The following is a 21,620-nucleotide window of genomic DNA, read 5'->3' as shown; positions in this document are numbered from 1 at the left end:
CACAAAGGTGCTTGAGCTGGATGCGGGACAGCAACAAGGACACAGCAACAGAGGTGACATTGCGGACCTGAGGCATGTAGAGGTAAAAAACAATTTCTCCACCAATGATGACCCCCAAATTGATACACCTGTTTCCACTGGAACTCATACACTTGATTGTTCTATTGCAGGGAAAATACCCCAGATCGGCAAAGGAAACGTGATGACAAAACCATGAGCTTACATTGAAGAATGGCCGCTTAGCAAAAGAGAGAGGTATAACATCACATCCCTGCTTGTGTATGACAGATCTGCTACTGGATGCATGATTCCGTCTAAAATGATCTCTCTGTGCATTAAGTTTTGTTTGTCTTGTTTGCTGGCTGCATAAAAATCAAGTGTTGAAATCAGAGATAAAAATGTAGAAGATACTATCGGTCAAATAAAACAAGTAAAAGCAAAGAATGTTTTGTTTGTTTTTTTTTATGGAGTTTGTTTTCTTATTTATTGTATTTTTTTTTAGGAACAGGAAATGCAGGCTAGGAATTTAAATGCAGCTAGAAATTGAAAGTAATGAAAGAAAAACGTAACAAAGTAAAGAAAAAGTTAGAAAGTTGGGTTGCCTCCCAATAAGCGCTTTATTTAAGGTCTGTAGCTAGACGTTACAGAAATCTGGTGGCTAAGTCGCTGGATCCCTCAGAGTTAATGACTCGCGTGCTGTGTCATAGGGTGATTCCAAGTATGGTTTGAGCCTGTGACCATTGACCTTGAATTCATGACCTGTGACCTCATTTTTTATCTCCACAGCCCTATGCGAATAAACTTTAGTGACCACATATGGCCCTGTCCAACGTGACTTAAGTTTGCCTGGAAACAACTTTAATCTGGAATTGAAAAACAACACCTTTTTCCCTGTGTAAAATTCCCTGCGAAGGATTTTACTGTCATGAAATGCCTTAGTCTTGTCTTTGTAGACTTTTGAACTTTCATATGCATCATTACGAATCTCATAGAGCTCATTGAGCTCCAACTTACGCTTCTCCCCAGCTGAATCATATGCAAAATTTAGCTCCTTAATGGCCCAAAACGCCTTGTGCTCTAGTTCCATAGGTAAATGACATGCTTTCCCATACACAAGTCTAAATGGTGACATCCCAATTGGGGTTTTAAAAGCTGTCCTGTAAGCCCACAGCGCGTCATTTAATTTTAAACTCCAATCCTTACGTGTAGAGCCAACTGTTTTCTCCAAAATTCGCTTTAATTCTCTGTTTGAAACTTCCACTTGACCAGATGTCTGTGGATGATAGGGTGTAGCCATGCGATGAGTAATCTCATACTTTGCTAATAAAGCATCAAACTGTTTATTAATAAAATGCTTCCCCCCATCACTAAGAATCACACGTGGAATTCCAAAACGTGGAAATATAACCCCCTGGAGGAATTTCAGTACCACTGATCCTTGATTAGTTGGTGTTGCAATGGCCTCGACCCATTTAGAAACATATTCCACAGCAACTAAAATGTACTGATTCCCGTGAGATGATGGGAATGGTCCCATGAAATCAATACCCCAAACATCAAATAACTCAACAATTAGAATACTTTGCTGGGGCATCTCATTACTCTTGGATTGGTTGCCAACTCTTTGACAACTGTCACAAGCTCTGCACCAATTATTTGCATCTTTAAATAATGTAGGCCAAAACAACCCACTTTGCAGAATTTTCTCTGCTGTTCTTTTCTGTCCAAAATGGCCCCCACATGCATACTGATGAGCAAAATGCAAAACACTATCTTGTTCAACCTCAGGAATGCACCTGCGAATAATCTGGTCGGGACAATACTTATATAAGTATGGTTCATCCCAGAAATAATGCTTGACATCAGAAAAAAAACTTCTTTTTCTGCTGAAATGAAAAATCGGGATGCACAACACCGGTAGCCAAATAATTAACAAGATCAACAAATCAGGGTGTATTAATTTGGGCAGCAAAGAGCTGCTCATCTGGAAAACTCTCACTCAATGGTAGAGACTCTGCCTCCTTAGCTGCTGGAATAATTAATCTGGATAAATGGTCAGCCACCACATTTTCACTGCCTTTCTTGTCTTTAATCTCTAAGTCAAATTCTTGGAGTAAAAGAACCCATCGAATCAACCTAGGCTTTGCATCCTTTTTAGACAACAAGTATTTTAATGCAGCATGATCAGTATAAACAATTATCTTAGCCCCAACCAAATAAAACCGAAACTTCTCTAAGGCAAACACAACTGCCAACAATTCTTTCTCTGTGGTAGCATAGTTAAGTTGTGCATCATTGAGTGTACGACTTGCATAATAAATGACATGCGGAAGCTTGTCTTTCCGTTGTCCTAAAACTGCCCCAATAGCATAATCAGAAGCATCACACATTAATTCAAATGGTAAACCCCAATCTGGTGCAGCAATGATGGGTGCCGAGGTTAGGAGTGATTTCAACTTGTTGAACGCTTCTAAGCAAGCCTCATCGAAATTAAATGGTGCATCTTTAGCCAATAAATTGCACAAAAGTCGGCTGATCTTGGAGAAATCCTTGATGAACCGACGATAAAATCCTGCATGTCCCAAAAACGATCTAACACCTTTTACTGATGTAGGGGGTGGCAACCTTGCAATCACATCAATTTTAGCTTTGTCAACTTCAATGCCTTTGCTAGAAATTGAATGACCTAAAACAATTCCCTGTTTCACCATAAAATGACACTTTTCCCAATTCAGCACTAAATTTGTTTCTTGACATCTCTCAAGAATTAATGACAAATTATGTAGGCACTGATCAAATGAATCTCCAAACACAAAAAAATCATCCATAAAAACTTCCATAATTCTTTCAACCAAGCCAGAAAAGATACTCATCATACAACGCTGAAAAGTGGCGGGTGCATTGCATAATCCAAATGGCATCCTCCGATAGGCAAATGTCCCAAATGGGCATGTAAATGTTGTCTTCTCTTGATCCTCTGGTGCAATTGGAATCTGATTGTACCCAGAATAGCCATCCAAGAAACAATAAAAAGCCCTGCCAGCCAATCTTTCTAACATTTGGTCAGTAAACGGTAAAGGAAAATGGTCTTTTCGTGTACCTGCATTTGGCTTCCTATAATCCACACACATACGCCAGCCTGTAGTTAAGCGCATATGAATAAGCTCATTGTTGTCATTTTTAACTACTGTCATGCCAGTACGTTTAGGAACAACCTGTGTAGGACTCACCCATTTACTGTCTGAAATAGGATAAATCATACCTGTATTAAGTAATTTCATAACCTCTGTTCTGACCACCTCTTTCATAATTGGGTTAAGGCGGCGTTGAGCATCAACTGTTGGCTTTACGTCGTCTTCCATTAAAATTCTGTGCATACAGATTGCTGGGCTAATACCCTTGATGTCGGCAATTGTCCATCCTAGTGCATCTTGATATTTCCTCAAAACACGAAGCAATTTATCTTCCTCTGTGGGAGTTAAATCAGTTGCAACTATAACTGGCAGCGTTTCTGCAGCCCATAAATGTGCATATTTTAAATGTTCTGGTAAGGGCTTCAGCTCCAATTTTGGTGGCTGTTGTCTGGACGGCTTAAGGGGCTGTTTTGGCTCCCCTAAGCTCTCGTAAACATTTCTAAACCTTGGGAATTGTGTGGACAGACTGTCTAATGCGTGAATGTACTCAAGAACACCTTCATCTGCAGAATCTGTCCCAATTTCCCCTTGTAAAACGTGCAGCAACTGATCTGTATTTGAACGGGCATAAAAATTATCTTGAACCATACTGTCTAACACATCAATGTGCATACAATCTTGCTGTTCAGCAGGACGTTTTGTTGCCTCAAACAAATTAAATACCACAGACTGGTCTTGAACTCGTAAAGTTAGTGTTCTAGTTTCCATATCAATTAAAGTCCTAGCTGTTGCCATAAACAGCCTCCCCAAAATGATAGGTGTTTGAAGGTCCTCATCCATGTCTAAAACCACAAAATCCGCCGGGAGATAAAGATTGTCAACCTTAATAATAAGATCTTCAATAACACCTCTCGGATAAGTAATTGAACGGTCAGCTAGTTGAAGTATAATTGATGTAGGCTTTAAATCTCCTTGTCCCAATCATTGAAAAATAGAAAAATGCATCAAATTAATACTAGCACCCAAATCAATTAAAGCACTTTTAAAATCAGAATTTCCAATAGTACAAGAAATATTAAAACTCCCTGGATCTTTTTTTTTAGGTGGTAGTTTGTGTAGGAAAACTGCACTGCACTGTTCTGTCAAAACAACTTTGTCCAAATCTGCAAGCTTCTTTTTGCTGCTGCAAACCTCTTTTAGAAATTTGGCATATGATGGTATTTTCTTGATTGCATCCAGCAATGGAATGTTGATTTGAACCTTGGATAATGTCTGCATAAAATCTTTGAGTTGCTGATCTCTTGCTTTAGGAATTACACGTTCAGGGTAAGGCAGTGGAGGGTCATAAACACGCTGGGAAATCTGTTTTGGGACTGTTTCTGTACTGTGTAGATTCTGTTTTTCTGCAGATTTGTCAGGTTCTGCTGCTGGCATTTCAGATTCTGCAGTAATTGGCACTGCAGGCAGATTCTGTTCACTACAAATTGCACGATTATCATAACTTTTTCCACACCGTAAAGTCCGAACAACATTGCAGTCTTCATGTCCTCTTGGATTAGGCACTGTTTGACTAGGAAATTTTCCTTTTTCTCTGTCTGAAATCTGTGCAGCTAGCTGCCCAAATTGTTGCTCCAAACTTTTAATTGATGTTTCAACATTTTGAATTCTTTGATTGCTGCCTTCCATGAATGTTTGTGTTGTAGCTGCCAGTTTAGAAAGTTGATCTTCCAAGGATGGTTTTGATGGCACAAAAGGTTTTTGTACATGCTGGAATGGTTTTGAATTATTCTAATTATCACCCCATCTGAAATTAGGATGATCCCTCCATCCTGGATTGTAATGAGTTGCATATGCATCATTCCTAGGCCTTTGATAGATGTTCATCATATTAACATGTTGCTCCACAAGCTCTGGGTAAGAGTCTTTATGTGGACAGCCCAATATGTTGTGTGTAGCCATGCTGCAGATAGTGCAAATTGTTGCTGCAGGTGGCTGCTGCTGTGTAGAATTTGCTATCTATTGTAGAATAATATCAAACTTGGCATCAATTTTCTTCTCCATTTTTTCCATTTGTGCAGACATATTAGGAGAACCTGCTGATAACTCAAAAATGCCCATTTTCTGTGAATGTTCTGCTGCCCATTGTTGAGATTCTGTAGCCATTGTATCAAATAATTCAAATGCTTCTCTTGCAGATTTATTTGACAATGAACCCCCAGCTGATGCATTAACATGGCTTTTGGATGTAGGATTAAGCCCAACAAAGAAAATATTCATTTGTGTATCTGGATCAATATTAACATGTGGACATTTTATATACATCTTTTTATATCTCTCCCACGCTTCATGAAATTCTTCGTTTGGCTTTTGAGTAATGTCATAATCTTCCGCTTGTAATTCAATGTCTTGGATGCCGGATAATATTTGTTCAGGAATCTTGTATGCAATTGTTGCCAAGTAGTAATGCTATTAGCTGGTAGAGTGAACAACCAAGTTTCAGCCTTATCCTTCAAAGTAAAAGGAAAAAGACGTAACTTAATAGCCTCGGCAGAAAAACCCCTGATCAAGATATTTTTGCATCCCACGATAAATTTTGCAACATATAAATTCGCATCCTCGTTAGGCATCCCACGAAAAGTAGGTAAAATTTCAAGCATATGGGGCTTGATCTCAAATGAATCGCCATCTTCATGGGCAGGATATACAATACAATTAGGAACATCATTAGCTCGGGCAGCCAATGATTCTCTGAGTGGCCTGCCTGCAGCAGGCAATTGCAACGCCATTGTGATTTTACTGTCCACAGAACCAGCAAACAATTCCTGCAGAAATGTGCCTTGCAGTTCACCGTCCCAAACCAAATTATTTTCTCTCCTCTGTCTATGCAGTGTGCGTTCGGGTTCTGGATCAAACTATGCAATCTGGGTAGTTCCTGATCTGGTCTGGACCATGCAGTTTACAGAATCTGCAATAACACAAAAGCGTTAAAATAAATTGATTTTTTTTTGACGAAAAATAATATATAAAAAAAATAATCAGAAAAAGTTTAAACAAAAATTATCTAAAATAGTCCCCGGCAGCGGCGCCAATTTCTTGATAGGATTTTTAACGTCTATGCAAATAGGGTCAAAATCACAAGAAATACTTGCAAGAATACAAGGATATTGTAGTATAGATGCTCATGCAAGGTCATTTTCCTCAAGGACTATTTGGATAATTTGTGTAGAAACAATTCCTAATTAAATACTTAGAATTAAAACTTGAGAAAAGAGAGTTCGAGAATGGGTAATATTAAAAAACGAATTTTAAACAAAAACTAAAATAATCGAAGAAAAGAGTTTTAAATACCAATTTATAAAGGCACTAGGGTTCCACCATCACCTAGCAATCCTATGAATTTCTACCAATTACTTACGATTTACACATGCTACTTCGAAGGTTAGGTTTTCCTAATATATATTCTCCTCGTGATATTCAAGTAAGAACGTATATCTAACATGCAATCCGTCAATGATATTCAGATCAAATATAAACATGCAAGACTCATTAAGTTTTATGAAAACCTTTTGAAGAACCATGCAACCCCTAAGAATGTGATATTCGCCTTAGATGGAATTACAATTATTAATCACAAGAAGCAATACTTAATCCTCCGGTGATATTCCGACTGAATTGCATCCAATTACTTGTCTAAACATCCTAATGGTGGCAAATCATCAAGATAATTAGATAGTTTAAAACAGTGATCAATAATTCAAAGTGCGCATGCAATCAATCATAAGCAATTAAATAAAAATTACATATTCATGCTAAGGCTCAAGGTTTCGTCCTAGCAAACGGAATTAGTTATGCATATTCATAATTGAAATCATAGAAAATATTATTACGAAGAAAAGGGATGAAAACACCTTAAAGTAGAAAATCTTAAAGAACCCTAGCCAAGTTCTTTGTCTCTGAAGTTGAATAATAATAAGCGTAGAGAAAAATTGTAGATGGCCAAAGCAATATATTTGCTCAGCCCTCACTAACCCTAAGACATAGGTTTTTTATTCCAACTAGGAAACTAAGAAAAATAATAAAATATCTTAGAAAATAAAACCCTAATTAAACTAGGAGAATCTGCCAAGTACTTGTCCAGCCACGTTTTATCCTCAGATCTCCTCCAAATCCGGCCCAAGACAGCTTTTTTTAAAGATAAGGACCTTCCGAACACATCTCTAGAAGGCCACGAAACCATCCGAGGTCATCTTGGGCTCCAAAAATGCAATTTAAGCCCAGAAACGTCATTTTCCAGCACCGCGCATCGCTCCTTTATTTTATCGCCAGAAAATAACCGCTTGATGGAAAAATCCCAAATTTTGATACGACCAAGCTAAGTGACTCATGAACGTCTTCTAACTAGAATTACTTCAAAATTCGTCCATTTGACCACGTTTTGCTCCAGAGGAAGTCGAAAGTCCTATATTGAAAATACAATTCAAAGTATCAAAATTCTTCCAAAATATTAACCAAAATATACTAAGAATAGGGTTAAATATATAATATAAAATTCACTTATCACCTAACTCTCCGTGTAAATCAGAATGGTGGTGCTATGTGTAGTGGTGGTTTCGCCAAATCGCGAGAAGGGCAGGGTGGTGCGGGCAGCAATAAGTGATGGTGATGCAGGTTTGGGTAGAATTGAAGGTGCAGTGATTTTCACGTGACGATTTGTTGGGTAGAATGCAGCAGAGGTCGATGAAGAATCTAGTGACAGTGGTTTAAGAAAAGAGTAGAACAGAGGTGAACTCCCAAACTTCGTTTGAGGAATCTGGTGGTTGTTCATGCAGAGAGCGCAACAGAGGTGAACTCACAATTTGAAATGTGAATTTAGTGAATTTAGGGGTGTTGGAGAACAATTCAGAAATAAACAATATAACATAAATAAACAGAACTTGAAATTCACAAATTTATTTCACAAAAAGTACTTGCTGTACAGAATGAAAGGTATACAATAAATACAAAGATTAATATAAGAATATCAACAATACTAACTTGATTACAGAAGGTAGAGGCTAGCGTAAAAGCTATGTCCTTCGAACAGTAATTCCGTCTCACTCTTGTGCTTGTGGTTCTATAACGTCTGCTCGACCAGGATACAACTACCTAATCCTACAACCCGCACTGGATTATAGAATTCTAGCGAATTGCTTTGTGTGTTTACTCTCTCTGGAAGTTTGTACGGAAGAAAGGAAGAAGAAAAGATGATTGGAATGGAACTGAGGACTCCAATTATATAGGCTCTTTCATACCTCTTCAAATACCTTTTGGATGTATCTGAAGCTATACAACTCTTTCCAAAGAGTTGTGTCTTTAATCAAAACGTTTTGAATTAATTTTAATTAAAAACTTAATTCGAAAATTAAAACTAATTGATCAGATTAATTTTAATTATTAGGCCCGAAGTGCCTTGTCTTGATTAATTAATATTAATTAATATTAATATTATGGTATAATCATCAAGCCCAATTCACACAAACGGTGGCCCAAGCCTCAATTCTCATTCCAAGTGGTCCAACATCTAACAAATATTGTAAAGGACAAAACATATATAAAGGACATTGGGAATCTTGTTTTCTCCAATGTGGGACAAGAGTCTCAAAACTCTAACAAGGGGTTGGGTTGGATTCAGTAAATTTGGGGGTTGGATTCATCCAAATTGAAGAGGACTGGGCTGGGGTCACCATCGAAGAGAGGGTTAGCAGGGCGAGGCATTGGAGCTGCATCGAAATCTAGTCATGGATTATGATGCATTTCAGAGTCATTTTCTTGTTTTTTTGGTTGTAAAATATAATTATCTTTACCACACTTTTTTAATGATTTTTTAAATTTTTTATCTACATGGCACTTGTATTGTGGGACACATGACATCCATGTGGGCATATAACAGAGAAACTAACATATTTTTTAACAGGTGTATGAAATTGAAATAAATAATAATAAATGTATGGAATTGAAATGTTTTAAAGATGTTATATGAGGTTGAATTACACCCATACTTGAGGGGGTAGAATGTAGTTTACCCCTTATTTTATGGTAAAATAAAGAATGACATTGGAGTTTTAAGTTTTTATTTATGAACCGTAATTTTAAATATGTTGTTAATGTTTTTGTTGTATGCAATGGCATTGTAATAAATATTTATATTAATTAAATATGCATGAATGTTTTTGTCAAGAAAAAAGTATGCATAAATGCTTTAATTAAATAAATGGTATTGTGATAATTATTTATAGTATTTAAGTAGGAATGAATGTTTTAATAAATTAATTTATTGATTTATTTGGGTGTGATTTATTACATTTTTTATTAATTTTTTACATGATTAACAATAAATAAAAGAATGAACGAAAATAAATAGTTATTAATCAAAAATAAAAAACAAATGATTGCACGACGAAAACTGCAGTTGTTGTACAAGAATTTGCAAAACGACAATTTTTCAATCTTGCGTGAAGATACATCTTCGTGCAAAAAGGCTCTGAAAAGGGTAGTTGAGTATATCTGGCAATATCATTACTGCGATTTTGCGCGACGAATTTTATATTACTCTATGCCTAAAAATGGCAAATTGAACGTTTATGGGAAGGCATTTACTACGGCCTTTGTGTTACGAAAAGGTTCCCTGGTTCTATATATTGACAGATTCTCTCCCTCTTTTTTCTCACATCGTTTTCCCCAAATTCTTCTATTTCCCCTTGTTTTTGTTTTGCTCCAAACCCCTCATCCCAGTTAATACTATGGTCGATTATGCTGGTGGTCCGAGTCAGGGGTTTGAGGGAGAAGGGACTGGGAAAAAAAGTCAAAGATTACTTATACATGTGTCATAAAAGCACATAATGATAGGTGGAAGCGAATCAACATGAATGATGTTAAGGGTTCATTGTGCAAACGTGGATAACGACAAATTTTCTGGACTCAAAAGTCATGATTATCATGTCATACTGCAACGCCTTCTCCCCGTTGGTATTCGATACCCCTTGCCCAAAGATGTGGTGAAGTCGATTTTGTTTCATAATTATGTACAAGGTCGTTGTGAAAGTCCGATGTTTGACAATTGCACGATGACATTGTTCAAGTCCTATACAAGTTTGAACAAATATTTCCTTTAGCTTTGTTCATAAGCATGATCCATGTCATGATTCACTTGTCGAATGAGGCAATGCTTGCCGGACCCGTCAACTCTCAATGGATGTATTCAATTGAAAGGTACTTCATCTATAGTAATTTATTAATTCTTCATTACTTGACGAGTTAGAGTAATTTCAATAATAACATTGAATTATGCAAACTCCTTGGTGAATTAAATAAAAGCATACATAACAGAGCGAAGCCCAAATGATCAATTATGGAGGTTTGGTGGCATTTGAGTCCCTTACGTTCTGTGGTATGTACCTAAACAACATTGAGGCAGCGTTCAACCATCCATAGTGGAATAATAAAAAAGGTGCGACGGAAAAATTTTTCATTTTCGCCCAAGTTGCACGACCCTTTGGTGAAACAGTTCGAGGCTACTCTTTTACCCAAATGGACATGGAGCTAGCACATTGGTTCGTACTGAACAACTATGATGAGATAATAACATACTTGGATGAGTATGAAGAGTTGATGAAGCAAGAATATCTTTTGCATTTATATGCCCAGAAGCACGGTCAATTGTTTCCTCATTGGTTTTGCGAACAAGTAAGTTGTATGTGGCTTAGGTTACTTCCATAATTGTAATTCCATCTCAGTCATATCCATATTTGGTCAAACTGACATGTCATATACTGTTTCTAATTAATTAGGTGAATAAATTAAAGAAGTGAATTCACCAACTTACAATGAGGAATTATACAACATGGCTATCGGACCCCGAAGCGCGAAATTATATTCAGGTTGTCATGTAAACAACATTAAGTTCTTGGGGGTTGATCGCGATGACAAGCTCTATACTCAGAATAGCAGGGTACATCCCAGGTGCAAGAGATATTGCAAACGTTAAGTTCTATGACAAACTAACAAGTGTTGTGCAATTGCTGTATAAAGATCGCTGCCAAGTGATCCTTTTTTAAATGTTGGTTTGATACTAACCCACGTATGAGTGAGACCATGAAGCGAGACGATGGTCTACTATCGGTCAACACTAACCGATATTGGTACAATGATAAGTCGTACATTTTGGCAACTATGGCTAAACAAATTTTCCACCTTAACAACCTAAAGGCCAGGAGGGGAAGGAAAGTTGTTCATAAGATTGCTCACATAAGGGTGTATGATATTCCAGAATGAGATGCTGATGATGGTGACAACAACGATAACTATGCTAACTAACAGCTCGAAACTTCAACAGAAATTGGTGCAGAAACATTCTAGGATACAAATATTATCCAAGAACCATTTCAGGTAGTTGTAGTTGCTAAAATTGAAATACCAATAGAGTCAATTACAATTGACCTCTGTGATCTGCCAAGATACAATCCACCTGAGGGCTGGAATGACGATGGTGATGTACCAACCTACGAGGAGGAATGGGATACCGAAGATGATGACAGTGACGATAGTGATAATTTGATGATAATTTTGACAAGAATTAATGTAAATTCATGAAAAAAAATTATAATTTAGTTATTCTACTTTATTTTGTATGTACATGTTGTTGAATTTATTACAATTCCGAAAAAAATTAGGAAAAAAGAGAAAAAAATTAATATAACTTGTGTGACGAACATATAAACTTCATCTTGCAAATCAATTACACGCGACACAGAAGCAACTTTCACCGCGCAATGACTCTTTGTGAGACGAACATTATATCTTTGTTGCACAGTTCTTAATATTTTTTACAAGCCCCAAAAATGGGTGCATGTTAAAAAAAAAATTTGAACTTGCGCGATGATAATGACATTTTTCATCGCGCTATCAACTTTTGCACTACAAAGTTAGCACGTTCGTCACGCAATATGTTTCAAATTTAAATTAAAAATTGGGTGCCTTGTAATAATTTGGAAGTTGTGGGACAAAGGGTGATACAGTCGTCTCACAAGTCATTTTCGTGCGACTGAGGTTAAACCTTCGTTGCACAAATTGTTTCAAGCATTTAAATTAATTTCCTACCTTTGTGCGACGATATTTTCACTATTTGTCTTGTGTAGGGGTTTTCTACTTAAGAGGTGGTTTTTTTTTTTAAATTTTCATTAACTGTCCGACGAAGACCTTCGTCATGCAAAGTGCATCGTATTACTCTTCCAGAGAACCCTCTTTCTTCCATTTCTACAAAACTCAAAGTGTCTTCTCTATCTCTCTCTCTCTCTCTCCCTCATTGGACTCTCTCTCGTACCTCTCTATCACCTCTCTCTCCAAAATTCTCTATCTCTCTCCCAAAAGTTGAGGCTTCCGTTGCTGCACAATTGTCTTGTCGCTGCATCCCCAGAAAGGTAAATTTCTATTGTTTTTTCCATTTAATTTTACTTGGTTATTCAATTTTGGGGTTAGGGGATATGTGATTAGGGTATTAGGATATTACACAATTTAGGGATTAGGTTTTGGGGTTGGGGTTGGGGATGGGTGGTTGGGGGCACCGATGGGTGGGACTCGAGGTTGAGGTTGGGTTTGGGGTTGGGGTTGGGGTTGGGGTTGGTGTTGGGGTTAGGGTTGGGTTTGGGCTCCAGGTTGGGGTTTGGGGTTAGGGTTGGGTTGGGTCAGGGTTTAGGCTCCAGGTTAGGGTTTGGGCTCCAAGTTAAGGTTGAATTTTAATTTTTTTTTTCATTTTGTTTTGCTTTTTTAATTTCTATGAAATAATTTTAATTAGCTACTTGTTAATTTTTTAATTCTAGGTTTAGGAATTTAGATTTATTTAATAAATTAGGATTAAGATTTTAGTTTTAGGCTTAATTTAATAAATTTAGGATTAAGATTTTAGTTTTAGTGTTAATTTCAAAAATTTAGGATTAACATTTTAGTGTTAGTGTTAATATAATAAATTTGGGATTAACATTTTTAATTTAGGGTTAATTTGAAAAATTCAGGAATTAGATTTTAGTTTTAGGTTTAATTAATAAATTTAGGAATAACATTTTAGTTTTAGGTTAATATAATACTTTTAGGATTAGGATTTTAGTTTTAGGGTTATTTTGAAATAATTAAGATTAAGGATTTAGTTTTAGTTTTAGGGCTAATTTCATAATTTTAGGCTTAAGATTTTAGTTATAGGGTTAATTTCATAAATTTAGGATTCAATATTTAGTTTTATGGTTAATTTAATAATTTAGAAATAAAAATTTAGTTTAGGGTTAATTTATTAATGTTTGTCGTCTAATTGCTTTTGTAAATGTCGCAGTTGATCAGGCCACATCAGCCAGTTAGTAGGACCTCTCTGACACCAACCCCTTCCTATTACTCCAGCCACGACTCTCTCGACAGTGGACCCGTCACCGGTACGAGGCCTTTTGGGAGCTCACTGGCTTTGGAGTTCATCGGAACTCGGAAGTTGAGCAAGTAGCACACGAGAGCACTCCCATGATGGGTGACCCACTAGGAAGTTCTCGTGTGAGTTCCCATAAACAAAACCGTTAGGGCGTGGTCGGGGCCCAAAGCAGACAATATCGTGCTATGGTGGTGGAGCAAGCCTAGGATGTGATAGATTGGTATCAGAGCCTAACCCTAGCCGTGGTGTGCCGACGAGGACGTCGGGCCCCATAAGAGGGGTGGATTGTAAGATCCCACATCGCCCAAGGGAGTGATCCTTATATGTATATTTCCATCCCTACCTAGGATGAGGCTTTTTAGGAGCTCACTGGTTTCAGATTCCATTGGAACTCCGAAGTTAAGCGAGTAACGTGTGAGAGCACTCCCATGATGGGTGTTCTCATGTGAGTTCCCAGAAACAAAACCGTGAGGGCATAGTCGGGGCCCAAAGCGGACAATATCGTGCTACGGTGGTGAAGTGGGCTCGGGATGTGGTGGACCCTAGGTCGGGATGTGACAGGACCAGTCCACATCAGCTTTGACCGTGGACGGTGAGTCCTCCCAAACAGGTAATCAATCTCTAATTTTCATTTTTTTTTAATTTAAAGATTGTCATGTGAACTGTAAAATACTCTGTATATGTAGGGGTGGTTCGGTATGGGATCCATACCGAAACCCTTGTCCCGATTCCCAAACCGAAATTTTTGGGAATCCCAATTTCAATACCGATCCCAAACCAAATTTTCGGGAATCCCAATTTTCGGGAATCCCGAAATAATTTCGGGATTTCGGGACAAATCGGGAATCCCGAAATGGTTTTGGGCTTTTGGACCCAATTTGACATAGTTTCATATGCATGCATGCTGCTAACATATAACCAAAGTAACAATCTGCCCACTGCCAGTCTCCAGTTGATGCTCAAGCTCCTTCGTGTTCAGGGTGGCCAAATATTCCCCAAGAAGGTTTCTGCAATATTAGTTAATTCAGTACGATCACTACATTTTTAACCACAAAAAAAAAAAAGGATTGGAAACTTCTGGAATAATTAATAGATCGTTGGATGATCCACAATTAAAACAATGTAGATTCAGAGGAAGAAAACAAAAAAAGATAAAATATTAAGCTTTTAGATATGTAAAGTTTACATTGTAAACAAACACACATTATCTAAGAGGAACAATATATTATTAATGCAAAGTCCTAACGGTAGTGAAGGAAACATTTGGTAACAGCAGTGAAGGAAACATTTGGTTCTAATAAATCATACGAGGAAGGCAAGATGGAACTCTGAAATATCATGGCATTGATGTACCTCCTTTCAACAACTGTAATTTCTTCCTTATCTCATGAAAGAAGCTTGCACTCATAAAAAAACTTCTATCCACCACCCAGATTACAACAGAGACGGAAAGAAGGTAGCATACGAAAACTATGGGAATGGAACTGTGAAATGGGATCTGACCTAAAACAAATCAATGGCACAGATTAAATCTAAAACAATGAACGGTTCAAATAAATTTCTTATAATTAAAAAATAATATATATATATATTTTTTTTTTTCGGTTCGGTATGGGAATACCGAAAAAAATGAAATGCAAAACCGAATCCCATACCGAAACTTTCAGTTTGGTTTGGGATTATATCCCGAAAATTTCGGGAATTTTGGTTTGGGATTTTTTTGGTTTGGGATCGGGATTTTTTCGGTTTGGTTTGGGATTTTTGGGATTTTTTTCCAGCCCTACGTATATGTGTGAATTGTTGGTTGAATGTGTTATTTTTATTGTTTGCAAGGTTTGGGATATGTTATAGTTCTAGGGGAAGTTATGCCGAATTTTTGGTTGAATTTTGGGTGTGTTCTAACTTCATTTTTTTTTTAATTTTGCAGTACAAAAAAACACACTAGGATCCCATGCAAACTAATGAAGACTGCAAAAGTTACTTGCATGACGAACGATCTCATCAAGATCACATGGGATCCTCGTCATTAGGCGGATACCACGAAGGAGTTGCATAGTGCCTTGATGGACGACATTGGCTCCATTGTTAGAGCCATTGTTCCTTCTAGTGGAAGTCTTGGAAAGCCATCTCGACGGAGGTCAAGGTTGGGGTTCTTCATGAGTTATCGGTAAGTTTTTTGAAGTTCGAATATTAATTTTTTAATAAACTAGTTAACAATAAAATATTTTAACTTGTTTAGGAACTTTGTAACATCACTATTATCTTTAAGACCTCAATGCTGACCAGAGCAAATACATCCACGAGCTTTCTGGCTGGTTCACTCAGTGGAAGAGCAACTTCCACAAGCATTACGAGAAATACAAGGATCTGGAGGTTGCTCTAGCGGTTGGGTGCCTGAAGGAGCTAGTGAACCGTCCTGAAGATTAGGCATGGCTATGCATGCATTTTCAAGACGAAAAATACTTGGTAAATAAATTATTTCTTCTCTTACTTTAATTAGTATTATTTTAATATAATTTAATTTGGTTTCAATTTTTTTTTATTAATATACGCGCTAATATTGTTTTGCTGAATAGAAAAGAGCGAAGGCCAACACAATAAATAGGTCAAAGAAGAAAATTCTCCACCACTCAGGCTCGCGAAGCTTCTCCTATAGGATGGAGGAGCAACGCCAGGTAAACATATTTTATTTTTAATTTTTTATATATTTTAATCTTTAAAACTCACAAAATTACCTATTAATATTTTTTAATTGAAGCGGGGTCGAAGTTTTCTGGAGATTGACATGTTAAAGGAGGTGTACGTGCGGCCTGGCAATGAGCTACAGAGCAGATCCATGTAAGTATTTACATTTCTCGCGTTTTTAATTACTATTATTATTGTTCGTATTTTATAAAATTATTAATCATATTCTATATAAAATATTAATTACTTTGTTTTTATTGTTACATGTCTTTATCGTGGAGAAAAGCCAGGCTGTTCTCTAGGAGGCAGCTTCATAGCTTCCCCTGGACACCTCAACGAAGGACGTCGTTCCTGACCCAGATGCGAGTCTTCAGATCATGACAGACACCATTAATCAAACCCTTGGTCCTAGGCTAAGGAAGGTGTACTAGGGCATGGAGAATGCCTGCCACCGTGAGACGGTTGCCTCCTTCTCTAGCACGAGCACGGGACAGGTCGCTTTGCTGAAGGCCCAAGTTGCGAGCCTAGAGTAGCAGTTAATGGCCCAAAACAGCCGGATGAAGCAGCTCATTGAGGTTCTTCGGTTGTTCGGTTTCTAGTCCCCGTCGCCAGCTGCACCTCCCGACATCTCAGCAGCCCCTTGACCTAGCACCCCCCGATGTTGACCTCGACGACTTTGTTTTATAGTTTTTTTTATTGTATTCGAATTTGTTTTATTTTTTAATTGATATAAATTTGTTTTCTTTCAATTACTTTTTTTAATAATGAAATTAGTTTAATTTAAATATTAACTATTTCTAAAATTAAGTAATATATATATATATATAAACCTTTGTGCGACAAAATCCCTTTGTCGCTCTAAACAAACAGAAAGGAAAAGAATGAGTCGAATGACGACAAATTACTTAAAATTTAATATCTTTAAATTTACGAAAATTAAAAATTGTTCCTTGTGTAAAAGTTTGCACAACAAAATAGTTCGTGGTGCAAAATGAAAAGCGACGATGTTCTTCATGCTTAGAAATATTGCAAACCTTGCAATATGAGTTTGTGCGACGAATACTCTTTTGTGGTGTTTAAGATTGCCCCACAAGAACCTTCGTCTTGTTATACTTCGTGCGACAAGTATTTGTTTGTCGTGATTAGTATCGCAATGTGCCTCGTCCCATAAAAGTCTATGCAACAAACTTCATTTCCGTTGTGCAAAGGTAATTGTGTGACGAACTTAGTATCTTCGTCGTGCAAAACGTAACTTCATGAGCTTTGCCCGACGAGTGTGTCGCGACAAAGGTTTCATCATCCAGTGTTTTGACCAACAAAATTCCTCTTTTGTGCGATGACTTTTCTTTCATCGCGATACCTATTAAATGTAGTAGTGAATTGTTAAGAATATTGCCAAGTTGAGCTAGCAACCCACTGCTAATCACACTAGTATTTTCGCAATTAAACCACATGCACTACTTGACAAGTGTTGGATTTTATCACAAAAGACTTTAGTGCAATTCATAGTGTTTATTATGTGAAGTTTTCAATGTAAGACTCTACTCTCCAATGAGAAATCGAGCATACAACCAAAATCAATTAATAGAGAATATAAATGTTCAAAATGATTTAAAAATCTTATGCAAAACATTTCGTCTCTCATAACTCAATAAAAAAGAGGATTCTTGGTCTCATTGGCCAAGAACATAATAGTATATCTTTTTTGCACTTCAATCCTTTGGCTGCTATAAGAGCATTTCTAACCGAGATGTTAAACGTCACAGTGGAGAAAAAGCAACGCTATTGACCTAAAAATTTCTCCAACCATTGAGCCAATTGTTGAATAAGGGAAGAGAGCTTGCTATAAAAAATATATCAACAAAAGGCGACTTCAATTGCTTCTTTTGAATTACTTAATGACAGGGCCTTTTAAAAATCTAGCTTATTTGTCTTTTGAAACTGAGCTAACAACATTATACACCATTCAGCTTTACGGTTGTTTTCAAAATGAGTTATTGGACCTCAATTTTCTCACATTATATCTTAATGTTTTGAAATCATATCGTTATTTCTTTTGGCAATTACCTTTTGGTGTTTTGTTATGTTGATGATGTGACTACTACGCAATTGCTCCACATGGACCAAAAATAGTCATCATCACGCTTCGGCTTCTCCTTGGTCCATGCTTGTACACCCCAAACAATAAAAATCTACAATTTGGTTATAATAGAGCAGGTAGAATTGCACATTTCAGTTTGCCTAAATTTCAAACCACAACCGAAGACCAATGGCAATGTTGTAGTTTTGTTTGGTTTGTGGTTTAACATGCATCTTGAATTACTAAATGAAATTTCATAACAACGTCGAAGTAAATATTTAAAACAATTGTAAATCTATCAATTTATATAAAAATCATCATCAAACTGTCAACCTTGGAACTTCAATTAGAATCTCATAACTCAACTAAAAGTCACAAAAATTAGAATCTTATAACTCAACTAAAAGTCACAAACTTCTAAGTTCATAACTCCAAGATGATTAGAAAATAATAAATATATTATAATCCTATATTTTATAATATATATATACACACACACACACACATTCAAACAAACGGAACACATAAAGTTGATATGTTTCAAAATTATGAATTGGAACATCCTGGCCTATTTTAAAATCACACAAAGGCCTTAGTGGACTGGAATGTGATACTAGTATTATAGGAATCAAACTTCTATAGTGGACTAGAAAATTTGAGTCATATGAGTAGGGTTGTAAATGTGTTGAACATAATATCACTATGCTCAAGTTTGGCTTGTTTATCTTTCTTTTTTCCTTTTTTTTTTTTGGAACTCGAGCTAGGTTTGGCTTGGTTCTTACACGAGAAAAATTCAAGCCACATACAGAGCTCAAGCTGTTTTGAGCTTTTACATAGAGTAAGTTGGTTCGATTATGTAAAAAACTTTGCAATATCATGATAGGGTTTAGGATTTAAGAGTTGATTACTATATCAAATCCTTTAAATATAGTGCTCCATAGTAATCACTAATCATGATATATTGTTCCTTATTAATCATTAATCATGACCTAGTGTTCAATAGGAAAAAAAAAATAAGTATATCACGATATAGTGTCTTGTAGATTGTATTACTGAACGATATAGTGTTTATTGTAACTATCATACAATAAGTGCATTAAGTGTATAGCAATATCTTCTAAAATTATACTTCGATTTTGTTTATTTTGTTGCATGGTTTAGGTTTCTTGAGCATCAACTTGAAATCCTATTCCCACTTATTCACATGGAAAGAAGCTAGGAACTGGATCAAACTATCATTTTTAGTTTTTTTTTCTAATTGATTTAGTTGAATTTGGGCCTCCATATACGTATTATACAAGAAATACGGAAAAAATATTATTATTCTTACAACAAATTTAATTAGAGTTGAGAATATATATATATATATATATATATATATATAATAAGTATTATAACTTGTCAAATTTGAACTTTATCGAGCTGAGCTGCCTAACTCAAATTGTTTTATAAAAAATTTTGAGATGCTCACGAGTTTCATCAGCCCAACATAACAATGCTCAAGCTTGACTTGTTTATTGGTCAAGCCCAGTTAGACTTGACTTGGTTATTTCACAAGCTGAGCTTCGATGAGCCAAACACAAGCCGAACTTAGTGGAAGTTAGAAATTTTCTGAGCCAATTTATAACTCTACCTATATGAGAGTGTTTTTCACTCATGAGTATGATAGATCTATACAATAAAAGGCAAGGAGGTGAAATGGAGTAACCAATCATTAAATAGAGAAAAAAAGTAGACGGATCCCACATATATTATATAAAACTCACATCTATTAAACTTACACCATTATTGCAAGGAGGTAGATTGTCTACCCCCCCCAAAAAAAATACCATACCCTTTTCATCCCCTTCTATTTGTGCGGTCACGGTTAAGCCACGTCAACATTTTATATTCCTATTGCTTTTTGTCTTATTATCTTTATAAAAAAATCAATATAAAATGTTGACGTGGCTTAACCGTGACCGTACAACACATGAGGGGATGGGAAGGGTATGGTAAAAGGAGGGCAGACAATCTGCCTCCTAATTGCAACTATAATATGAATGAAACTCGCAATGCATAATTTTTATATATAGACATCACACTCACCTAAATCATTGTAGAAAGCCTAACATGAACGGTCATAGAATCATTGGTTTTTACACCTAGACCTTCGTTTTATTTTTTGTCGGGACCCAAAAAATTCTTCTTTTATTGTTTGATAAGTTTTCCATGAAATTTTTGGAAATGTCATAAGAACTTCTTCACCTTTTGCAATTTTTCATATGAACTTAAATTTTAAGCGATTTATCATCAATTTTTTGAATCATTAATTTGTCATCTTGATAACTCATATATTTCATACATTTATATCATCCATTCCTATTCTTTTTGTGATATTTTTGAGTTAAATTGGTTGCATTTTACCCTCTTTTGTGTTAATGTGTAGTTAATTATATTTTAGAGTCCATTTAAGGGCAAATGAGGCAAAATGATGCTGAAAGTGGAGAATTAAATAAGGATGTTGATGTAGAGAGAGATTCAAAAGTGGAAATTTGAAGATTGTGATGAATATGGCTCTTAAGAAGACAAATAACAGAAGAAGAAAAAAACGTGTGAAATAAATGCTCAATTATTGGGATGTCTTGCCATTCTATAACAGCCCTTTTAACCTCATAAAAACTTGCCTTTTAGCCACTTTTACACACACCTTTTCATTCTAGACAAATTTCACAACCTTCAAGCACTATCTTTCTCTCTTTTCATCCACACTCAATACCCTAGCAGTTCCATACACTACCACCATCACGGAAGACTTATCGCAGCAAGCTGATCTTGGAGAAGTTCAACATCAGAATTGCTTCAAGTGTTTCTTCCATGAATTTAATTTCACTCATGCTGTGCATTTTGTTTATATTTTATGTGATCATGATGTGTAATTAAGTATATAGCAAGGGAATTCGAAGTAGCCTCACAAAACTGATCCATGTTATTAAGTTAAAATATTCACTTCATCAATTTGTTTTCCTGATTCATTCACTGATTTTATAGTTTAATTTGTTTGTTTATCTTAATGTTTGACCACCATTAGGGTTTCCTACAAATTATTTGAAGTACACATCATGCTTTATTGGTGCACATGTGAATGAATAAAGAAACTGCTATGCAAATATCCTGCCATCTGATTTCTTTGATTCTTTGAAGTTTTCCTGTTCGTAATGGATTCTTAATTACACATCATGATCACATAAAATAAAAATAAAAAGTGCAACATGAGGGAAATTAAATTCGTAGAAGA

The 21,620-nt window shown here is 36.2% G+C and overlaps 2 long non-coding RNA genes across 2 annotated transcripts; both read left to right on the top strand.

Annotated features, from left to right (window-relative positions):
* LOC126591992 (uncharacterized) lies at positions 1-5,453 on the top strand. Its single transcript, XR_007612561.1, has 3 exons — positions 1-82; positions 171-255; positions 5,213-5,453. It is a non-coding gene; the product is annotated as an uncharacterized LOC126591992 (long non-coding RNA).
* A 10,540-nt stretch (positions 5,454-15,993) lies between these two features.
* LOC126594309 (uncharacterized) lies at positions 15,994-17,036 on the top strand. The gene is made up of 4 exons (XR_007613205.1): positions 15,994-16,044; positions 16,155-16,253; positions 16,337-16,416; positions 16,550-17,036. It is a non-coding gene; the product is annotated as an uncharacterized LOC126594309 (long non-coding RNA).
* Positions 17,037-21,620: the final 4,584 nt, after the last annotated feature.

This window comes from Malus sylvestris, chromosome 12 (assembly GCF_916048215.2).
Source record: "Malus sylvestris chromosome 12, drMalSylv7.2, whole genome shotgun sequence".
Classification (NCBI taxonomy): Eukaryota; Viridiplantae; Streptophyta; class Magnoliopsida; order Rosales; family Rosaceae; genus Malus; species Malus sylvestris.
Note: the sequence above shows the minus strand (reverse complement) of the source record. Positions and strands in the feature narration are given on the sequence as shown.